The sequence below is a fragment of the Oncorhynchus mykiss genome, chromosome 15, assembly GCF_013265735.2.
Source record: "Oncorhynchus mykiss isolate Arlee chromosome 15, USDA_OmykA_1.1, whole genome shotgun sequence".
NCBI lineage: Eukaryota > Metazoa > Chordata > Actinopteri > Salmoniformes > Salmonidae > Oncorhynchus > Oncorhynchus mykiss.
Genome location: NC_048579.1, coordinates 36,049,874 through 36,072,993, shown reverse-complemented (window position 1 = coordinate 36,072,993; position 23,120 = coordinate 36,049,874). Strand labels below are relative to the sequence as shown.

At 43.2% G+C, this 23,120-nt stretch overlaps 1 protein-coding gene across 6 annotated transcripts in view; it reads left to right on the top strand.

The window, feature by feature from the left end:
- The window catches only part of LOC110490023 (zinc finger protein 438), a 103,550-nt gene that overhangs the window by 69,334 nt on the left and 11,096 nt on the right, over positions 1–23,120 (top strand). For 3 of the 6 annotated variants that reach the window (XM_021563106.2, XM_036944306.1, XM_036944307.1), the window contains exon 2: positions 1,874–1,949. The exons of 1 other annotated variant lie outside the window; for it this stretch is intronic. The gene's annotated coding sequence lies outside the window, so the exon portion shown is untranslated. Of the gene's footprint in view, positions 1–1,873; positions 1,978–16,888; positions 17,018–23,120 lie in introns of all 6 variants that reach the window. 2 more of the 6 variants (XM_036944309.1, XM_021563107.2) reach the window with 2 other exon arrangements.

The following is a 23,120-nucleotide window of genomic DNA, read 5'->3' as shown; positions in this document are numbered from 1 at the left end:
ATGTGGGAGCAGATCTAATTTCCAGGAGTAGAGACTGCACCCCTTGGTGGTTGCCCATTGGCCAATGTATATCTGACGTATATCTTTATGAATCGCGAGAACGAGTATTGTCGTCTGTTCTTCTCAATGAGGGATCTAGGCGCACCGTTGGGAACGGATGCTTTGGCGTATCAGTGGCCTTGTACCCTGCTCTATGCGTTTCCTCCGTGGGACCTAATTCAGGCCACTGTGGAGAGGGTCCGTCAGAAGGAGGGTCTGTTGTTGATTCTGGTGGCTCCCCATTGGCCCAGACAATCCTGTTTCCCGGAGATCATCCACATGGTTCCATGTCGTCGGGATCTGTTGTCCCAGGCACACAGGAGAGTTTGGCACCGACGCCCGCAGATAGGGGATCTGGGGGTTTGGCCCTTTGAAAAGTTGAATTTGATGGATAGGGGTTTACCCTCAAACTTGATTACGACTATATAGTTTGCACATGCGCCCTTTCCGAGAGGGATGTATACATATAAGTGGAGCGCATTTCAGGGTTAGTGTCAGGTTAAGAGTTTCTCCTTTTCAGAGTTCTTTGGTGGACATGTTGATGTTCTTGCGAGAGCTTTTTGAGCAGGGCCCTTATTTTTTTCCACATTGACGGTTTATATGGCAGCCATCTCGGCATATCATGTAGGGATTGACGGCTCTACCCTGGGGTCTCATCCTCTGGTGGGTGTGGTTCCTGAAAGGCGTACGTCGGCTCAGATCAGTGTCTTAAGTCTATGGCACTGACGTGGGACCTGGTTTTGGTCCTGGGCGTTATGTGTGAGCCTCCGTTTTAACCATTGTACTTGACCTGATACCTCGTTCCCTCCTTCAGGGAACAGTAGCTATATTCATAACTGTATGCTCACTCACTCACACTCTTTCTCTCTGGAAAGAACATGCATATTACTGTGGGACATTCAAGGACTTTCTGTACTGTGGTTGTATTCTGAAATTCTGACTCATATTACAGCACTGTTATATTTTGGGGCGGTTTCCTGGACACACACTAAGACTAGTCTTGGACTGCGAAACACTTTTAATTGAGATTCTCCATTGATCTTGCTTTTAAATCCAGGATGAGGCTCTGAATGTTTAGAGTTTAGTGTTCCTCTCCTATTTACATATGTTGCATATGGGTTACTTAAGCATTTATTTAGACTAATCTTTGTAAAGTAGAATTAAAGCTGCTTTGCCCAGATGAGTCACTATATGTTGTAAATTAAAACAAGTATTTAAGACTGCAGCAGAACAGAGGCAGCATTCCAGAGTTGCGTGTCCACCCTTCTCATCCTCTATAATTCATCCTGACATCTAGAGCCATTATTCTATGAATATGCACTGAAAACACTGCTCTGCACTTGTGTGTGCGCGTTACCGTTACTCTGAAACAATGGAAGTGTCAGGGTGAATTCTCTCTCCTGTGGCAGAATACTCAGAGCTTAGTGATGTACCCAGGGTTTTGCTGAGTTGCAGGTGAATGATGGTGTCTTGAGGTTTTTCTCTTATTTTCCCTCGTCTTTTTCCCCTTTTCTTCCCCCTCCTGCTTTTCACTCTTGAGGTGTTTTTAACAAGGTTGTTGGAAGAGGATAAGGTGTGTTAAATGAATAATTTACACACTGGAGCACTCTTTCTTTATTTAATATAGAGCCTAACAGGGTGGCTGGGGGTCCCCAACCACCCGCCTGGCTGACCTGGTATGCTAAACGAGGCGTCGCTCTGGCTAAATGTTGTGGCAGGGCAGCAGGCCTTTAGTCTGTGTGTGGGGGGGAAATAATGTGATTTTACAGTAGTATATTTAGTTTTGTTCATTCAGCACAGTATACTCAGTTGTCTTGTTGTGTTTGTGTTCCAGGGGGCCGTGGAGAGGGTCAGGGAGAGGATCAGACCCCTGTCACTGTCGCTGGGAGAGAGGAGGTGCCACAACAGAGGTAGGAAGAGGAGGGAACAAGCCCATTGGTAATAATAATATACGCTTCTCTAGGCATCACAAAGATATGTCTACATCTTTGTATGTCCAACAGGCACTGTTTGGTCACGTAAAATAACTAGGTCTACGTGAAGACGGAGAAACCCCTAAAAGTGTACCATACCTCTTCATGTTCAGGGCAGGGATAAGTGTTCCTCTACTCTCCTCATCATGTCCTGTTTACACAGACAGACAGAGCAAAAGAGCGCCAAATGAACCGTCCACATCTCCTCTTCTCTGTGTGATCCTCCTCTCTCCTCCTCACAGGAGAGTCAATCCCCTCAGCTATCATTGACCTCGTTCTAAAAATAGATAATCTAACTCAGCCATCACATCTTTCACCATCTCCCATTTTCTTTTTTTTCATCAATGCCTTACTGTAATGGCTGAAAGGACTGGATTAGTTTATCCTGAATGGCTTTCACCTGTCCTGCTGTGACAGGTCAGTGTTCATGGAGGAAAGGTCACAAGGAAAGGAAGCTAGCTGCCTCGATTGAGACAAAGCCACTGTCTTCCCTCTGCCATATGCCTGCTCTCCATTCCTCTCTTGAGCCTAGTCCGTTCCGGTCTTTCTAACCTAGCGCAGCGCTTACACCCCCCCCAATAAAGCTAGCTGGTGAGGGTAAGGTTGTGTCTGTCTATCTGTGTGTTTGTGGTTAATTTAACAGCATCACTGAAGGTAACTACAGTAATTATCCAGGGTTCCCTTTGATCTTGCCAGACAATGTTTCCCAGGTTCTAATGCCCATCAAAGACTCTGGAGCAGCTGCTCAATTAGTGCAGTAACCTTTTCTAACTTTGTGTGAGAGAGGGAGAGACAGAGAGACAGGCTTTCACCTTTCCCTCCCTATGAGCACTGTGTTCTTCATTTCAGTGCTAACTAACCAGACCTGGGTTTAAGTGGTATTTGATTTATATTCATATTTTTAGCTTTTTTCTGAACTATTCCATTTGTTCCATTGCGCCAGACAAGCTCAAACAAGAACAGTTAAAGTATTTGAAAGATTTCTAATACGATTTGAACCCAGTTTTTTTGAGTGTCATTCTTCAGCACTAACGGACAGAATTGCTCTCATTCAGTTAGTACGTTCAGTATGCATTAATGCACAGGCACAAACACGCGCACACACACGCACAAACAGGAGGCGGCTGCGTTGTCTGTGAAGGCTTTGTGGGCTGTTTTCTGTTTCTGTGTCTTTTATAGTGTGTGTGTGTGTTCATGTGTTTGCAAATGATTGCATGTCTGTCTTTGTTAGTGTATGGAATTTGAGCTAAGCTTTCATCTTTAAAAAAGTGCTCAAACAGAGCCACAAGACCCATTTTTGTACTAGTGTGATGTCCTATACAATAAGTACTAATACTCCAGGCTACTCGATGTAAAGTAAGAGAATGTTGCCTTAACTTGAGGTGACCTGCTTTTAGAAACTTCACATCACCTCTTAGAGGAGGAGAACCTGTGGCATGATCTGCATATTCCTTTGATCTCAGGGAGCAGTCATCATTAAAGAAGAGAGGACCCGAGTCAGGGTGCCTCTTACTTTAGCCCCTCTGCTACCTGTACCTGGTGCATCTAGCACTACCACACCCCCACCGAAAGATCACCCTTCTCTGAAGCATGAAGCTGCCTTCATTTCAAACAGCTCCTTGAGGTGCCTTGGTGTAGTCAAAGCCAATGCCACTCTCTCCTTCACCACCCAGTCTGCTGATAGTGGTACACTACCCTTGGATTGAGGGATGTTAATTTCTCCTCCCATCCTCTCTGTTTATTGGTCTCTCTGTTCCTCACGTCCCTGAACCTGCTTGTGGTAGAGAGAGAGACTTTCTTTAATGATGCATTTTCATTTCACTAAAACCTCACCAACCCCTTAAAAAAAAGGCTGCATACTCAGCTTACCCTCTACCCACGATACAAAACAACATCACAATAACCAAAACCTCACCCCTTCTACAACCTCACCCCTTCATGAAAACTATTCATTTAAACAGAGTCTGAAGGTAGACCCTTTAAGCAAGGTTGTGACCCACTTCCTCAACCTAAAACATTTGCTGGGTGAGAGGACACCATAACCCTCATTTTTCAGTGTGTTGTACTGATCTTACAAACTTTCCCAGATCGCAAAAAAAAAGTCGCTTCAAGATTAACCTTTTTTTCCCCTTAGTCTCATTCAGGAAACTTGACAGTTCTCTCACCGTGTACTTTGACCCCTCTGCCTGACTGGCTGTCAGCTCTGGACCCATTGAGGAGGAGTCTGAAAAGAAAGCCTTCCTTATCGTCCTCTTCCTCAGACTCCCCTTCCTCGTCTCCATCTCCTAACCTGACCACCTGCCCTTGGGGTATATACGTACGGTCACTGTGGGGACTGTTCCTTGGTGTCTTTGACCACACCAGCCTCTCCCCTCCCACCTCCTTTCTTCTCCCACTTTTTCCTTTTCCACATGACATCCTCCTCCACCCCCCCTAGTCGCTTACCCTTCCCCACAATACTCTCCTCATCCACTAGCATAGCCTGACTAGGCCCAGCCTCATCTACACCACCATTTTTAGCATGACTAAGCCCAGCCTCTGCTGCCTGCGCCTCATGGCCCCCTTGACCTTCATTTCCCCAACTGGTGCTTGTACCCTCGCCTTGTCTACGGCCTTAATGTGGGCACTGCTGCTCCCGAGTGGCGCTGCGGTCTAAGGCACTGCAGATTGTGATAATAAAATGGCGCAGGAGTAGAAGGTTGACGTTCTATGTGTCCCCAACCGATTGTGTTTTTTTGATCAAGACAAAGGAGATGATTGTGGACAACAGGAAAAATAGGACCGTGCACGCCCCCATTCTCATCGACGGGGCTGTAGTGGAGCAGGCTGAGAGCTTCAAGTTCTTGGTGTCCACATCACCAACACAATAACATGGTCCAAGCACACCAAGACACTCGTGAAGAGGGCACAACAAAAGCTATTCCCTCTCAGGAGACTGAAAAGATTTGGCATGGGTCCTCAGATCCTCAAAAGGTTCCACAGTTGCACCATCGAGCATCCGGACTGTGTGCATCACTGCCTGGTATGGCAACTGCTTGGCCTCAGACCGCAAGGCACTACAGGGTAGTGTGAATGGCCCAGTACATCACTGGGGCCAAGCTTCCTGCCATCCAGGACCTCTATACTGGGCGGTGTTAGAGGAAGACACTAAACATTGTCAAAGACTCTAGCCACCCTTGTCATAGACTGTTCTCTCTGCTACCGCACGGCAAATGGTACAGGAGCGAGAAGTCTAGGTCCAAGAGGCTTCTAAGCAGCTTCTACCCCCGAGCCATGAGACATCTAACCAAATGGCCACCCAGACTATTTGCATTGCCCCTCCCCCTCTTTTACACCGCTGCTACTCTCTGTTGTTATCATCTATGCATAGTCACTTTAATAACTCTACCTACATATTACCTCAACTAAGCTGGTGCCCCCGCCCATTGACTCTGTACCGGTACCCCCCTGTATATAATCTCGCTATTGTTATTTTACTGCTGCTCTTTATTCTTATCCGTAATTTTTTTTTAACTGCATTGTTTGTTGTTTTGAATTTTACCCCTTTTTCTCCCCAATTTCGTGGTATCCAATTGTTTAGTAGCTACTATCTTGTCTCATCACTACAACTCCGGGCTCGGAACAGACGAAGGTTGAAAGTCATGCGTCCTCTGATACACAACCCAACCAAGCCGCACTGCTTCTTTACACAGAGCTCATCCAACCCGGAAGCCAGCCGCACCAATGTGTCGGAGGAAACACTGTGCACCTGGCAACCTTGGTTAGCGCACACTGCGCCCGGCCCGCCACAGGAGTTGCTGGTGCCAAGCCCTCCCTAACCCGGACGCTGTGCGTCGCCCCACGGACCTCACGGTCACGGCCAGTTGCGACAGAGCCTGGGCGCGAACCCAGAGTCTCTGGTGGCACAGCTGGCGCTGCAGTACACAGCGCCTTTAACCACTGCACCACCCGGGAGGCCCCTACTGCATTGTTTAAGGGTTGTATTCGGCGCATGTGACTAATAACATTTTATTTAATTGTTTGGTCAATAGGCTGTTGGTCGACTGAGATTTCTTTAGTCAAACAGTTGCAAATTATATATATTTTTCATACACAAGACATCTGTCTGATTTGCGCCTGTCTCAGTGGACTAATCCATTGCAGAGGCTGTGGGGATGGCACAGTCCATCACTCAGGCATCAGCAACGGAAGGCACTCGTGCCGTGAGGGTATTTGCCTTCTCAGTGCTTGAAGCGTCACCTATAGACACCATGGTTCGAATCCAGGATTTATCACAACCGGACGTGATTGGGAGTCCCATAGGGCGGCGCACAACTGGCCCAGCGTCGTCCGGGTTTGGCTGGTGTAGGCCGTCATTGTGAAAAATAATTTGTTCTTAACTGACTTGCCTAGTTAAATAAAGGTCAAAAAAAAAATTGAATTATGCCCCAAATCACCACACTCAAAACACTGCAGACTGTCTGTGCTGGCAAACTCCGCGTAGAGTCTCCCATTCCTTACTTTAAAATGCACATATAACTGTTATTCATTGTTGTTCAGAAATATCAACACTTGCTTATGGATTGAAACAACAAATATTCCGCTAGCAATCAGCCTGCAGTCAACTCTTTTCATGAACACAACCACCACTTCTGTATAAATTCAGCTCCTACCTGTTCACAGACTGTGAGCAGAGAGAGCTCCCCCTCAAACTTCAGTTGACCTAGCTGGCAGGCCTGCATCTGAGGTGTTGGAATGCTATAGATCCAGTGACGCTTTCCTTTCCTTTAACTAGCTCCCCCTGATCTCAACAACCCCTTCCCGGCTCACTTCCTGTAAGGCCATCCTACATCACAAAGAGATGATGGAGAACTTCCCCACCTCGCTGACTGCGCCCCATGTTCTACCATTTAATCTGTGTAGTGTACACAGTAAATAGCGCCTAAAATGAGATGGCCACAAGATTCCTTCCATCCTAGCGTTGTTTTGATGTGTTCTACTGTTTCGTGATGTGTTGTTGGTTGTGTTCTGTAGCGTGATCATTAATGTGGGAATGGAGAAGCAGGTGTTTTCTTTAGTGTCCCTCTCAAGGTTGCCACAGCATCACTTTCCCCCACTGGGGGAGAACTTAATTCAAATAGTTTGTGAGCCAGTACTAGAGGAGAGGTTGTGTATATTTCTCTCTATCTGTGTGTGTGAGAAAGGGAAAGCCTACTTGGTAAGGAGAGCAGCACATCACTTGTTACTGCCCTTCCGTCTTGTGCTTTCTACTCTTTCTATACTAGTTAGGCTCACATCTATATATTTTCTCTACCTCCACTAACAACTGACAGCACAACCCACACCCCCCTCTCTTCCTTACTACTATTTAGTAATGTCTGACCTATTCTACATTTGTGTCTCAAATGGCACACTATTCCCTAGGTCACCAATTTTAACCAGATACCTATGGGCCCTGTTCAAAAGTAGTGCCCTACATATGGAATATGGTGCCATTTTAGACACAGTGGGTTCAAATGTGTTAGAGAAGTGAAAGGTCAGGTAAAGGTTTAGTGTGGAACACTGTTCGACTAACACACACTTCCTGCTCCTTAACCCTCTGGAAATGTTGGTCTCATCCAGAGTCTGCTTCCCAAATGGCACCCTATTTCCTTTATAGTCCACTACTTTTGATCAGTGCCCATATAGTGCACTATATAGAAAATAGGGTGCCAATTGGGACACATCCAGAGAGCTGAGAAAAAAACTCTCGCTCTCTCTCTTCTAACCCGGACGTGACATCACCTAGGCCTGGTGACAGACGGGACCGTTGGTGTGACCCATACACAAAAACGCACAAGACTTCGATCATCCAGGAGGACACGGACGTGTGTGTGTGTGTGTGTGTGTGTGTGTAGCCGTGAAATAGTGTTATGGAAATTAAACACACACACGTCCTCGTCAACAACAAGGCCAGGTCAAAGTTGATTGGCTGGTTTCCATCATCCTGCCTTTCTTCTCTCCTCTCTCTTCTGCAGAGGAAATTAATACCTCTCTGTCCACGGTGGCTCCTTCCGACAGAATTCTCACTCTAGTATATGGAAGTCTACAGCCATATTTGGCATTTTAGAAGGAGCACATTACATATGGAGGTCGGCTTGAACAGATCCGATTGTATCACAAAAGTAGACAGAATATCTTCTACTGTATCAATTAAGCAAGATTTTGCTTAAAAAACAAATTACTTGGAAACATCATTTGAAAAACAATAGGCTAGATGGAATCCTTTCTCTTTTGGTGGAATTCAGAATGCTGAGGGTTTATCCTCTTCCCCCCCCCCCCTCCATTGAGTTGGATATTGATTGATCCACATCCCTATTCAGAGCCAAGCGGCTAGATCGTAATTGGAATGCCATTTCTCTCTTATTGATCTGTTCAGGTGACAGCTAATGACATACGGTGGTCTGCTTCTGTTCCTGTATGTCCACTCTGCATGGGACTGTATACCATGGGTTACGTCCTAAATGGCACCCAATTTCATATGTGGTGCACTACTTTTGACCATACATTAGCAACGCCTTCCTAATATTGAGTTGCACCCTCCCTCCCCTTTGCCCTCAGAACAGCCTCAATTTGTTGGTGCGTTCCACAGGGATGCTGGCCGATGTTGAGTCCAATGCTTCCCACAGTTGTGTCAAGTTGGTTGGATGTTCTTTGGGTAGTGGAACATTCTTGATACACACAGGAAACTGTAGCGACGAAAACCCCAGGAGCGTTGCAGTTCTTGGCTCAAACCGGTGTGCCTGGCACCTACTACCCGTACCCCGTTCAAAGGCACTTAAATATTTATTAATTTCTGTCAGCCGGTTATTGTCCTGCAAAATACTGCCGATCTCACGGTGATTTACTGATAATTAACATAAACATGTCTAGCATCTCCAGGCCTCTATGCATACAAGCCACTGATGAACGCCTTTGTAACATCTACATTTGAAAAAGTCTAATAAATTAATTTAATATGCATCATAATACATCGTATTTATTTTAGTCAGGTCTAAAGAAACATGATATGAAGAAATTGTATTTCAGAAGAACCAAATATGAGTTGGCCTACTGTGGGCCTATGTTGTTTGGCTATGCACCATGCTGTAGGCTGGTTCATTTAGCTGAGAAGATATGCTTATAAGCCCTGTGACATGATTTTATAGTAAGAATAATATAATTGAGCTGAATAAAATAGAATGGATATTTTTCCTATTATGGTGCGAGGGCACATAGCCACTTCCTATGTTGAGCGTAAAAGTGATCATTTGATGTAACAGGTCCTATATGCTAGATTTAGAGTTAATTGGCAAACTTAGACTGTCTTAAAAATCAAAACATATGTGGGCTGCATGGTGCAACTATAGGCTATTGATGATTTGAGAAAGTAGGGGAAAAAAGGTCCTGCTGCACAGCTGTTCTCTCATCAAGTGGTCATATTTTCACCGATCAGACTATTCTCAATTTAATCTAGTCTTTACTAATCTGTCAAATTGTTTTCAATTTACAGTTGAATATTATCAAATGGGCAGGAACAGGGTTTTATAATTGAACATTTGCTTATTTGAGCATCTGAGACATTCCATGCATCAATCACTGTTTGAGGAGCATGCTCTCGCTGCCCAACAGGTGAACCTTATTCCTGCATCTACCCAGTGGTTAATTTGGGAAACAATCTGTTCGGGAACATTGATAGTAACATGTTTTCGCAACAAAACATATTTCACTAAACTGTTGGCAGCACTTCTGCGCAGTCGAGTAAGGAATTTAGGAGATCGAGGAGGAGATGGAAACACATGGTGGTTAAATATTATGTATAGCTAAAGGTAATGTGTCACCTACTTAATTATGAAAATATAAAAGAACTCTTACTAGGCTATTCAAAATTAAATACAAATTCACTAATTGTAGGCTAACTGCACAATCAATGAACCAAAAGCATCGCCTAGGGCAGGGGTGGGCAAACATTTTGGCTCAAGGGCCACATCAGGATTTTGAAATTCAACGGAGGGCCGAATTGTTTGGGGGACCAATTGTTTGTTAACATCAATTTGCGGGGCCTCCCGAGTGGCACAGTGGTTTAAGGCAGTGCTTGAGGCATCACTACAGACCCGGGTTCGATCCCAGGCTATGTAACAGCGGGCCGTGACTGGGAGACCCATTAGGTGGTGCACAATTGGCTCGGCGTTGTCTGGGTTAGGAGAGGGTTTGGCAGGCCGAGATTTCCTTGTCCCATCGCACTCTAGTGACTCCTGTGGTGGGCCGGGCGCATGACTCTCGGCCAGTGATGGGACAAGACTGTAACTACCAATTGGATATCATGAAATAAAGGAGTAAAAAAGAAAGTATCATACTTTGCCCCCCCCCCCCCCTTGGCCTAGGGCTATACATTATATCCTGGACTCATGGATATACATTTTGTAGTATAGCATAAGGTAACCAATCCATCCAGTATGTATAATAATTAGAGATGCACCATATATCGGTAAGCATATCAGATTCGGACGCTATTAGCTAAAAATGCCAACATCAGCATTGGCCCGATGTCTGTCTAGTTTAACGCCGATGTGCAAAACCGATGTCAAAGCTGATATGCATACCTATATGACGTAATGGCGCAACAAAAAATACTGCGCTTCATAGCATTCCTAACCTAGCCCACAATATCTGCTGTGTGGATCTGTTTTCAAGTTTCAAAGGAAGATAACCAAAAGGCCATATGCAACATTTGTGCTGCTATTATTCCCAGAGGGGAGAAGGTGAAGTCTTTCAATACCACAAACCTAATTGCTCATTTGAAAGTGCATCACCCCCAGACATTCAGCGACTACTTAGAACAAAAGCAGAAAAAAACTAAGCGCACACTTCCAGCAACGAAACAAGTTCAAGTCGAGCAGTCATTTGAAAGAGTAAGAACATTTCTCAAAGGCGAAATCCATTAACGCCAAGATAATGGAATGCATTGCCCTTGACAATCAACCGTTCTCTGTCGTGGATGATGTTGGCTTTCGCCGACTGCTCGAGCACCTCAAGCCCTGGTACACACTACCAAGTAGGTGCTATTTTTCAGATGTTGCCCTACTAGAGTTACACAGTTTTGTTGAAAAGCACATCCATTGGCTACTTGCTATGGGCGTCACTGCTATTTGCTTCACGACTGACATTTGGACAAGTGATGTCCGCCCCATGAGCATTCTGAGTCTGACAGCACAGTGGGTCGACGAGGATTTTGTACTGAGGAAAGCCGTATTGCATGCTCAAGAATGTGCTGGTTCTCATACTGCTGCTACCATTTCAATGGCATTTGAGAACATGTTTTAAACTTGGAAACATGAACACACTCCTAGCTCCATTCGAACAACTGACTTGAAATAAGCTCATCAACTGCGTCTGCAGCAGACATGATACCCTCTGTCATGGTATTGAAACGCTTGCTCAACAAAACTGCCGACACAGACCGTGGGGTTAACTTGCACTAGAGGCTGTGAACAAGCGATTCGGTGGCATTCTCTCTGAGCCTCTTTGCTGTGTCACCACCATGCTCAATGCTAGGTACAAGGACCTCTACTTCGATGCAGAGAAAAAACAGGGTTTACGTAAAATGTTACATACACAGCTGGACAAGATGAAAACAGACACAGTGACAGTGTGCACCGACGAAGAGGACGCGTGACAGACAGCTGAAACTTCACTGCTTGACATGTAAACTCAGGGGGAAAAAAATAAACGTCCCTTTTTCAGGACCCTGTCTTTCAAAGATAATTTGTAAAACTCCAATAACTTCACAGATCTTCATTGTAAAGGGTTTAAACACTGTTTCCCATGCTTGTTCAATGAACCATGAACAATTAATGAACATGCAGCTGTGGAACAGTCGTTCAGACACTAACAGCTTACAGACGGTGGGCAATTAAGGTCACAGTTATGAAAACTTAGGACACGAAAGAGGCCTTTCTACTGACTCTGAAAATCACCAAAAGAAAGATTCCCAGGGTCCCTGCTCATCTGCGTGAATGTGCCAATAAATGCCCATGTTCGTACTGTAAGCTAAGACAGCGCTACAGGGAGACAGGACAGACAGCTGATTGTCCTCGCAGTGGCAGACCACGTGTAACACTTGCACAGGATCAGTACATCTAAATATCACACCTGCGGGATGGGTACAGGATGGCAACAACAACTGCCCGAGTTACACCAGGAACGCACAATCCCTCCATCAGTGCTCAGACTGTCCGCAATAGGCTGAGAAAGGCTGGTCTGAGGGCTTGTAAGCCTGTTGTAAGGCAGGTCCTCACAAGACATCACCGGAAACAACGTCGCAAATGGGCACAAACCCACCGTCGTGGGACCAGACAGGACTGGCAAAAAGTGCTCTTCACTGACGAGGTGCGGTTTTGTCTCACCAGGGGGTGATGGTCGGATTTGCGTTTATTGTCGAAGGAATGTGCGTTACACTGAGTCCTGTACTTTGGAACGGGATCGATTTGGAGGTGGAGGGTCTGTCATGGTCTGGGGCGGTGTGTCACAGCATCATCGGACTGAGCTTGTTGTCATTGCAGGCAATCAACGCTGTGCGTTACAGGGAAGACATCATCCTCCCTCATGTGGTACCCTTCCTGCAGGCTCATCCTGACATGACCCTCCAGCATGACAATGCCACCAGCCATACTGCTCGTTCTGTGCGTGATTTCCTGCAAGACAGGAATGTCAGTGTTCTGCCATGGCCAGCGAAGAGCCTGGATCTCAATCCCATTGAGCACGTCTGGGACCTGTTGGATCGGAGTGTGAGCGCTCGGGCCATTCCCCCCAGAAATGTCCGGGAACTTGCAGGTGCCTTGGTGGAAGAGTGGGGTAACATCTCACAGCAAGAACTGGCAAATGAGGAGCAAGAACTGTCCATGAGGAGGAGATGCACTGCAGTACTTAATGCAGCTGGTGGCCACACCAGATACTGACTGTTACTTTTGATTTTAACCCTGTTAGTCACGTCTGTGGAACTTGTTCAGTTTATGTCTGTTGTTGAATCTTATGTTCATACAAATATTTACACATGTTAAGTTTGCTGAAAACAGTGAGAGGACGTTTCTTTTTTTTGCTGAGTTTATGATAAAATCCTGTTTGAGAATGAAACTACTCAACAAATTAACAACGAAACAGCACAGCAAGTAAGTGAAAGAAATAGGTTTGGATTGTTTTATCGGTAACGGGGACATGCGTAAATGCCAACAAAATTACTTTTGTGTTTGTGTTTCAGCTATTTAACTGTACTAGAATGCTTAACCTTTTCACGTGTGAGTTCCAAATATCTTCAACGGTCGCCCCAGTGTGAGTTGTTTTATGCATGTGATGTCAAAATGCATTCACTGTTCCAAAATGTGAATATTACCCAACAAGACAGTTAACACGCGCTGGCTGCTAATTGTCTATAGGCTGTGGTTCAACTTGTCAATTTCAAATTATTTTCTAACAAGTTGTATTTTCTAGCAGTTTGAATTGAGGTGTGTTCCACCTCATTAATTCACATATAAGTAGTAGATTTCAGTGTTGCAGACAATTTGTTTTGAGGCTTTACTGAGCCGGATAAATGTCTCTCTTCCAGGAAAACCCACCGCACTTCACTCATGTTTGCGCAAATCAAGTATGCATATATTTGCGCAGTCTTGCAAGAATTGGAACATTTTCTTGCTGGCACTCGCTTTGCCTTATTTGTTGTTTTCCTTACAAATAATAACTTTGGACGTGTGTGTTCCTATCACAGTAAGTTCCTTGTTTTCTGTATATCGTGTTGTTTCTGCTGTAGGTGATACAGTATATTTATGTGTTGGATAATGTATTTAAGTTTTATTCACGTTTTCAATTACTGGTGACAAATAATGCATTCCAATTCATTAATATATTGTAATGGACACCTATGATGTGTGTAAAATACTTTTTTTTTTAAGGTTGTACTGATTTATAATAACTAAGCAATTTTCCAGCTATGTGTGGCGCCATGTTTGTTGACATTATACAATGCATTCTGGGTGTCATGTAATTTGCCAGACCAAAAATGTTATAATGAGGTGAAGAATGGTTCACTCGTCTTTTGGGTAAACTAGAGGTATTTTTGGGCACTGATTTGCCAATTTAAAAAAAAAAAACATTTTATACCTTTTATTTAACTAGGCAAGTCAGAACTTCTTGCGACTCCAAACCCATATCTGGGAGCGTAATCATAGCCTCAAGCTCATTACCATAACGCAACGTTTCCTATTCATGAAAATCGCAATTGAAATGAAATAAATATATTGAAACACAAGCTTAGCCTTTTGTTAACAACACTGTCATCTCAGATTTTCAAAATATGCTTTTCAACCAGCTACACAAGCATTTGTGTAAGAGTATTGATAGCCTAGCATAGCATTAAGCCTAGCATTCAGCAGGCAACATTTTCACAAAAACAAGAACCATTCAAATAAAATAATTTACCTTTGAAGAACTTCAGATGTTTTCAATGACGAGACTCTGTTAGATAGCAAATGTTCATTTTGTCCAAAAATATTATTTGTGTAAGAAAAATAGCTCCGTTTTGTTTATCACGTTTGGCTAAGAAAAAGACCGGAAAATGCAGTCACTTACAACGCCAAACTTTTTCCAAATTAGCTCCATAATATCGACAGAAACATGGCAAACGTTGTTTAGAATCAATCCTCAAGGTGTTTTTCACAATTCTATTAGATGAAAAATCATTCGTGGCATTCGGTTTCTCATCAGAGTCAAACGGAAAAATACTGCAGCTGGAGATTACGCAATAATTGCGACGGAGGACACCAAGCGACCACCTGGTAGAAGTAGTAACTTATGGTCAATCTTCCAATGATATGCCTACAAATACGTCACAATGCTGCAGACACCTTGGGGAAAACGTGGAAAATGTAAGCTGACTCCTAGCTCCTCCACAGCCATATAAGGAGTCATTGCCATGAGGCGGTTTAAAAAAATGCGTCACTTCCTGATTGAAATTTCATCTTGGTTTCGCCTGTAGCATCAGTTCTGTGGCACTCACAGAATATATCTTTGCAGTTTTGGAAAAGTTAGTGTTTTCTATCCAAAGCTGTCACTTATATGCATAGTCGAGCATCTTGTCGTGACAAAATATCGCGCTTAAAACGGGAACGTTTTTTTATCCAAAAATGAAATACCGCCCCTAGAGTTCCAAGAGGGTTTTACACATTCTTATATTCAATGACGGCCTAGGAACGGTGGGTTAACTGCCTAGTTCAGGGGCAGAACGACAGATTTTCACCTTGTCCGCTCGGGGGATCCAATCTTGCACCCTTACAGTTAACTAGTCCAACGCAATAACGACCTGCCTCTCTCTCGTTGCACTCCACAAGGCGACTGACTGCCTGTTACGCAAATGCAGTAAGCCAAGGTAAGTTGCTAGCTAGCATTAAACTTATCTTATAAAAAACAATCAATCATAATCACTAGTTAACTACACATGGTTGATGATATTATCTAGCGTGTCCTGCGTTGCATATAATCTGACTGAGCATACAAGTATCTGACCGAGTGGTGGTAGGCAGAAGCAGGCGCGTAAACATTCATTCAAACTGCACTTTCGTGCGTTTTGCCAGCAGCTCTTCGTTGTGCGTCAAGCATTGCGCTGTTTGACTTCAAGCCTATCAACTCCCGAGATGAGGCTGCTGTAACCAAAGTGAAATGGCTAGCTAGTTAGCGTGCGCTAATAGCATTTCAAACTTCACTCGCTCTGAGCCTTGGGGTGGTTGCTTCCCTTGCTCTGCGTGAGTAACGCTGCTTCGATGGTGACTGTTGTCGTTGTGTTGCTGGTTCGAGCCCAGGGACGAGTGAGGAGAGGGACGGAAGCTATACTGTTACACTGGCAATACTAAAGTGCCAATAAGAACATCCAATAGTCAAAGGTTAATGAAATACAAATGGTATAGAGGGAAATAGTCCTATAATTCCTATAATAACTACAACCTAAAACTTCTTACCTGGGAATATTGAAGACTCGTGTTAAAAGGAACCACCAGCTTTCATATGTTCTCATGTTCTGAGCAAGGAACTGAAACGTTAGCTTTCTTACATAGCACATATTGCACTTTTACTTTCTTCTCCAACACTTTGTTTTTGCATTATTTAAACCAAATTGAACGTGTTTCATTATTTATTTGAGGCTAAATTGATTTTATTGATGTATTATATTAAGTTAAAATAAGTGTTCATTCAGTATTGTTGTAATTGAAATTATTTTTTAATCGGCCGATTAATCGGTATCGGTATATTTTGGTCCTCCCAATAATCGGTATCGGCGTTGAAAAATCATAATCGGTCGACCTCTAAAATATAGCCTACATTTTTCTGGGTTTGGATGATTGTGTTATGCTGTAGGTACTTCTGTGAATGTCTGAACATTTGATTGCATCCAAAAAAGAAACTACTCACATTCTGGACATAACTTGAAGGACTGTGTTTGTGCAAAATATTTCTGAAAAAACTCTGTGCCCAGCTCAAATGCTGATTGTTGCGTCATTCGAAACTGGACGTTCTAAGTAAGGGTTGTAATCACACCAGTTTGATCGTACGCTACAGGGACCACTAGAATGATCACACCCCTGTGTTGGTACATGTGAAAAGGTTGAAAGGCAGCAAAAAATGGGAAGGGAAATATCGGATATCAGTATCGGCCAAAAATGTAATATCGGTGCATCACTAATAATAATACAGTCCACACTCAAAGGTGATTTCTAGAATTGGTTTAATTTTGGAGTGAAGGCTAGACCAATTTTGTACCAAATACATCTTAAATCAGTTCTGTTTTATGTTTTTCTTGTGTAATATGCGGTAATTAATTCAGGTTTTTCTTTCAGGCTTGGGCTCATATGCATAAGCTCTAATATGCATATGGGTATTCTGAATTAATCGTCACCTTAGAAAGCACCTTAGAAAGTTTCAACCTGCTGTAGAACTTCTTTCTTCAAATTGATCATCACAGTGAGGTGGGTTTTGAAAGTATGATACTGTTTTGATGATAAAACAATTGTCTGATTTTTGACTGCATTTGCATTGACCTCAGAGTGGTTAGAGGGGCAATAGAGCCAATAGAGTACAAGGCCATTAGGTCCTGATGGTAGTTAGCAAGTTGGGTACTTCCAAAGCATATCCAGAGTGTATAACGGGATTACCGTGACTCAACGGTCACATCACATTTGTGACCCGATTCAGGAAACTAGGCATATGTCTCAAGTCACAACTTCACAGGAGAGTCGTTTGAACGAAAGAAAAAAAAAGTTTTGATCAAAATGTGTTTTTGTTTGTTGCAAAAATGCCTTCGCAGAACTTTCATGTGCCTTAATAACAAACTTTTATGCCATCTCTAAATATGAGTAAAGTTGTTAAATTACGAGGTTTAGCCAACGAAAAAGGAAGGAACTTTCCCGCTAGCCATGATTGGCTGAGAAAATGCCGAGAGATGAGTTTCAGATTGGTCTGCGGTGTAGCATCTTGTGTCTATAAAATGAGCTGCTCGATATGCGTAGATAACTGCCATAGAAAGGATTTTTTTAGAAAGATATAACGTTAGCCATGGAGAACTGCAAATATGTTGCTACTACTCTCAATAAAATTGCTGCCCTGAATTTATCAGGTGCTATCGACAAAGATCAGTGGGAAGAATTTCTGGAGGACGATCGTGACATGTTGACTCTCTCTGACAGTGTTGTTGTCACGGAAGAAGTTGACCAAGTTTTGAAATCAATTTATAACATTTCTGACGTGTTTTTCTGGGTTTTTTTTTTGTGTTATTCTGTCTCTCACTGTTCAAATAAACCTACCATTAAAATTATAGACTGATCATTTCTTTGTCGGTGGGAAAACGTACAAAATCAGCAGGGGATCAAATACTTTTTTCCCTCACTGTAACACATTACTAGTTTGACATTTTACAACTTTGGGTGTGTTCTTAAAACCTCTCTGGGATAGGTGGGATGGTAGCGTCCCACCTGGCAAAAGCCAGTGAAAATGTGCCAAATTCAAATAAATTACTATAAAAATCTAACTTTCATGAAATCACACATGCAAAGATACCAAATTAAAGCTACACTTGTTGTGAATCCAGCCAACATGTCAGATTTCAAAAAGGCTTTTCACGAAAGCAAACGATGCTATTATCTGAGGATAGCACCCCAGTAAACAAAGCGAGAAAAGCATATTTCAACCCTGCGACACAAAACGCAGAAATAAAAAATATAATTCATGCCTTACCTTTGACGAGCTTCTTTTGCTGGCACTCCAATATGTCCCATAAACATCACAAATGGCCCTTTTGTTCGATTAATTCCGTCAATATATATCCAAAATGTCAATTTATTTGGCGTGTTTGATCCAGAAAAACACCGGTTCCAACTTCTCCAACGTGACTACAAAATATCTCAAAGGTTACCTGTAAACTTTGCCAAAACATTTCAAACTACTCTTGTAATACAATTGTTTTTATTTTTTTTAACGCAAATAATCAATAAAATTGAAGGCGGGATCTGTGTTCAATACAGGAAGAAAACAAACTGAAGCATGCTTTCTGGGTCATGCGCCTCTAACAGTACACTTCAAGTGACCCTCGTTCAAGATGGCCGTACTTCTTCATTACACAAAGGAATAACCTCAACCAATTTCTAAAGATTGTTGACATCCAGTGGAAGCGATGGGAGCTGCAAGAAGGTCCCTTAGAAATCTGGATTCCCAATGAAAAGTGTTTTTTTATTTTTTATTTTTTTTAGGTCAATCTTAATGGTTTGTCCTCGGGGTTTCGCCTGCTAAATAAGTTCTGTTATACTCACATACATACTTGAAACAGTTTTAGAAACTTCAGAGTGTTTCCTATCCAAATATACTAATAATATTCATATCTCATCTTCTAGGGATGAGTAGCAGGCAGTTGAATTTGGGCATGCTTTTCATCCAAAATTCCGAATGCTGCCCCCTATCCTAGAGAAGTTTAAATTAATCTGGAGTGCCAGAGTGCACTCGTAAATTCATTGCATTGTCAGATAGTCTGTTTATAAATTGAGTGTTTCACTCTGAGTGCACACTGGATGCTTGAACTGAAGAGTAGGGTTGATTTGAGCGATCTGACCTTACAACGGCAGTCAAGCATCCAAGCTAATGTTGGCTAGCTTGCTAGCTACTTCCAGACACAAATGAGACCACTATGATACTTTTACTCGCCCTAGCAGAGCTGGTTAGTCAGTTTCCATGTTATCCAGAGCATTGGTGACTAGAACTGTGCTGCTGGCAACAATTTTTTTGCTGACATTTACTGCCAGTGTTGAGCACTTGTAAATTGCTCTGAAATCGGAGTAGATTTTATTTTACCTTTATTTAACTAGGCAAGTCAGTTAAATAACAAATAAGAACACATTCTTATTTACAATGGCAGCCTAGGAACGGTGGATTAAACTGACTTGTTCAGGGGCAGAACGACAGATTTTGATCTTGTCAGCTCAGGGATTCAATCCACCAACCTTTCGGTTACTGGCCCAACGCTCTAACCACTAGGCTACCTGCTGCCCTAGATGGCCATAGCGAATTTACGAAAGCACCCGAATGTCCAGCTAAGCTGAGAATGACAGGAATAATCAAGTTCAATAAACATTGGGTAGTTAGTTAGACATCACACTTGCCAGTATATTAACTATAGGGTAAGTAGCCAACTAATGTTAGTTAGCTAGCTAACGACATACCGGTACATACTGCTGTAATGATACACTGTGGTTTGTAAGGACAGCATAGCTAACAAATTGTCAGCCAGTATAACGTGTAAGGTAACTTATTTGGAAAGTCATTACTTTATTACATTGCTCAATATTTTCTTAAAATTTGATAATTAGCTAAAGCAATGAATTTGTATCCGCTCACGTTGTACTTCGACTGCATATTTTCCGTCATTTCCTTCAAATCTGGAAACTATGTGAAGCCATGCCCATTTCCTGAAGAATTGCATTATGGGCCCTAAAGTACGGAGATAGTGTCCACTGCGTGTATACTTCATATTTTGGCGAATTTAGTAGGACATCCAGGAACTTTTGGCATACTAACTATATTCATTCTATGACCAATAAGCATACTATATACTCAATTCACATCACAAATAGTCTGGTTAGTATTGCTAGTTAAAGCTTGCTGTTAGCTAGCCAGCTGAAGTTCGATGGCTGGCTTGCTAGCTAACATTGGTTTTGGTATTTGGTTTACTTTAGCTAGCTATGACAATTGGTTTGAATAGCTAGTAACGTTACTTTATGGATTGGGATTATATTAAATTTTTTAGCTAGTTAACGTCACATGTCTAAACAAAAGACCCCAAGTTAAAGCTTGCTGTTAGCTAGCTGACATTAGCCGAGGTTAGATGGCTGGCTTGCTAGCTAACATTAACTTGTGTAACGTTAGTGATGTTTTCTCAGAATGCCAATTCGCATTGCTAGTTATAGCCTAATCGTAATGTTAGCTAGCTAACATTGAACCTATTTGGTTAACAATCACTTTGTATTACTAGTTAAAGCTTGGGGTTAGCTAGTCAGCTGATGTTCGATGGCTGGCTGGCTGGCTAGCTAGCTAGCTAACATTATGTGTATGAACTGTGTGTAGTGATCTCAGAATGCCATTTCGCATCTATTGTATAATAATGCTAAAGTATTTCTGGAATTTGTCTTTCAGCATCAGTAGAACACGCCTGACTCTCCTCCACCAGTCATACAAGGAGAATGGTCTAATGCAGTGTATGATATACCATTTTGTAGCTCTGAGCCTCTACTTTTATCCAATGTAAAAAATATAAAATGTTGCTACATAAGACTGATTTGAGCCGGGCAGTCACATTTTTACTGCGGTCATGACTGTCGGTGTGGCAGTAATATGGTCACCGCAACAGCCCTAGTCATAATTACTGTGTAACTCTATGGAAGGGGGTGACAACCATGAGCCGCCTCGGTTTTGTATTGAAAATAGCTGTCTTACGACTACACCATGGTGCTACCCTGCTGTTGAGGCTACTGTAGACCTTTTAATTGCAAGACCATGTGTGTTAATCAGTTATTTTGTGACGCAAATATATTTAGTATAGTTTTCTCTAAAAATGATTACTTTTTTAATGTTTCAACATAAAAATGAAAATAAATGAAATTCACTGAGTAGGATGGTCCTCCCCTTGCTCCTCTGAAGAGCCTCCACTGTTGCCTACTCTCACCACCTGGGGGCAGCCCATCAGGAAGTCCAGGATCCAGTTCCAGAGGGAGGTGTTCAGTCCCAGGCTCCTGAGCTTAGTGATGAGCTTCGAGGGCACTATGGTATTGAACGCTGAGCTTTAGTCAATGAACAACATTTTGACATAGGTGTTCCTCTTATCCATGTGGGAGAGGGAGCGCAATAGAGATTGCGTCATCTGTGGATCTGTTGGCGCAGTATGCGAATTGGAGTGGGTCCCGGGTGTCTGGGATGATGATTGTGTTGATGTGCGGCATGACCAACCTTTCAAAGCATTTCATGGCTACAGATGTGAGTCCTACTGGTCGATTGTCATTTAGACAGGCTACCTTGGTGTTCTTGGGCACAGGGACTATGGTGGTTTGCTTGAAACATGTTGATATTAGACACAGGGTCAGGGAGAGAAAATGTAAGTGAAGGCACTTGCCAGCTGGTTAGCGCAACCTCTGACTAAGCGTCATTGTAATGTATCTGGCCCCGCAGCCTTGTGAATGTTCACCTGTTTAAAGATCTTACATCAGCTGCAGAGATTGAGATCACACAGTCGTCCGGAACTGCTGTTTTTCTCATGCATGGCTCAATGTTGCTTGCCTTCGAAGCGAACATAGAAGGCATTTAGTTTGTCTGGTTGGCTCGCGTCATTGGTCAGCTCGCGGCTGGGTTTCGCTTTGTAATCCGTGATAGTTTGCAAGCCCTGCCACATCCGACGTAGTAGGATTCCTAGTCCTGTACTGGCGCTTTTACTGTTTGATGACTCATTGGATGTTGTAGCAGGATTTCTTATTAGCTTGTCGAATGTCGAAGTGGGATTTCTTAAGTGTCCGGATTAGTGTCCCACTCCATGAAAGCTAAAGACTTTAGCCCAGTGAGGCTGTTGCCTGTAATCCATGGTGGTCACTGTGGGAGACGACAAGCTATCAAACAGGTCGGGATGACGTAGTCGATTCACTTACTAATGAATCCGATGACTGATGTGGTAAACTCCTCAATGTCTGTGCTGGCAAAACAGTCCTGTAGCTTAGCATCCGTTTCATGGGACCATTTACGTATTGAGTGCGTCACTGGTACTTCCTGTTTGAGTTTTTGTATGTAAGAAGGAGTTAGGAGGATAGTGTTATAGTCAGGTGTTATGCAGCTCTCTGTGTTTTGATAATGAACTGGCATGTGCTGTCAGATCAGTTTTATGCCAAAGTGCATGAAGAAATAATATAAAAAGCCTATTGCTGTAATTTGTTGGACACAATGATGCTGAACTGCAGTCGATGCCCGATACCTAGTGTACACTCGTATTCAGTACCATACAGATTGTAGTATAATTCAAGGCCATAGTACCACACACACTCAGAGACTGTGGACCTGGTTAGCTTGAGGAGAGTACCTTGATTATGGGGGGTGGCTGAGAACATGCCCGCTGGACATGGCTGGCTATGAAGGCTTGCCCCCGCATCCTGCCCTTATCTAGCAGAGATCCAGACCTTTAATCTGGGCTAAGACCTTGGGGAGGTTGGCCTGGCCTCCACTGGGCTGACTGCTGCTGTGCTCACCCTTCCCACTCTCCCCTCCCCCGGCACTCCATTCCAGACCCCCCTCCATCCTCCACCTCCAGCCGTGTCAAATTTGTCTCCACTCTTGTGGATTGGGGTAATCAGACCTTGGTTCCAAATATTGGGGGAAATGCCAGAGCTGAGGATGATGTTAAAACGTTTAAGTATAGCCAATTTGGAATTTATGGTCTGTATATTTTATCATTTCATTTAGTGATTCCATCAACCCCACAGGCCTTTTTGGGTTGGAGGGTTTGTATTTTGTCCTGTAGTTCATTCAATGTAATTGGAGAATCCAGTGGGT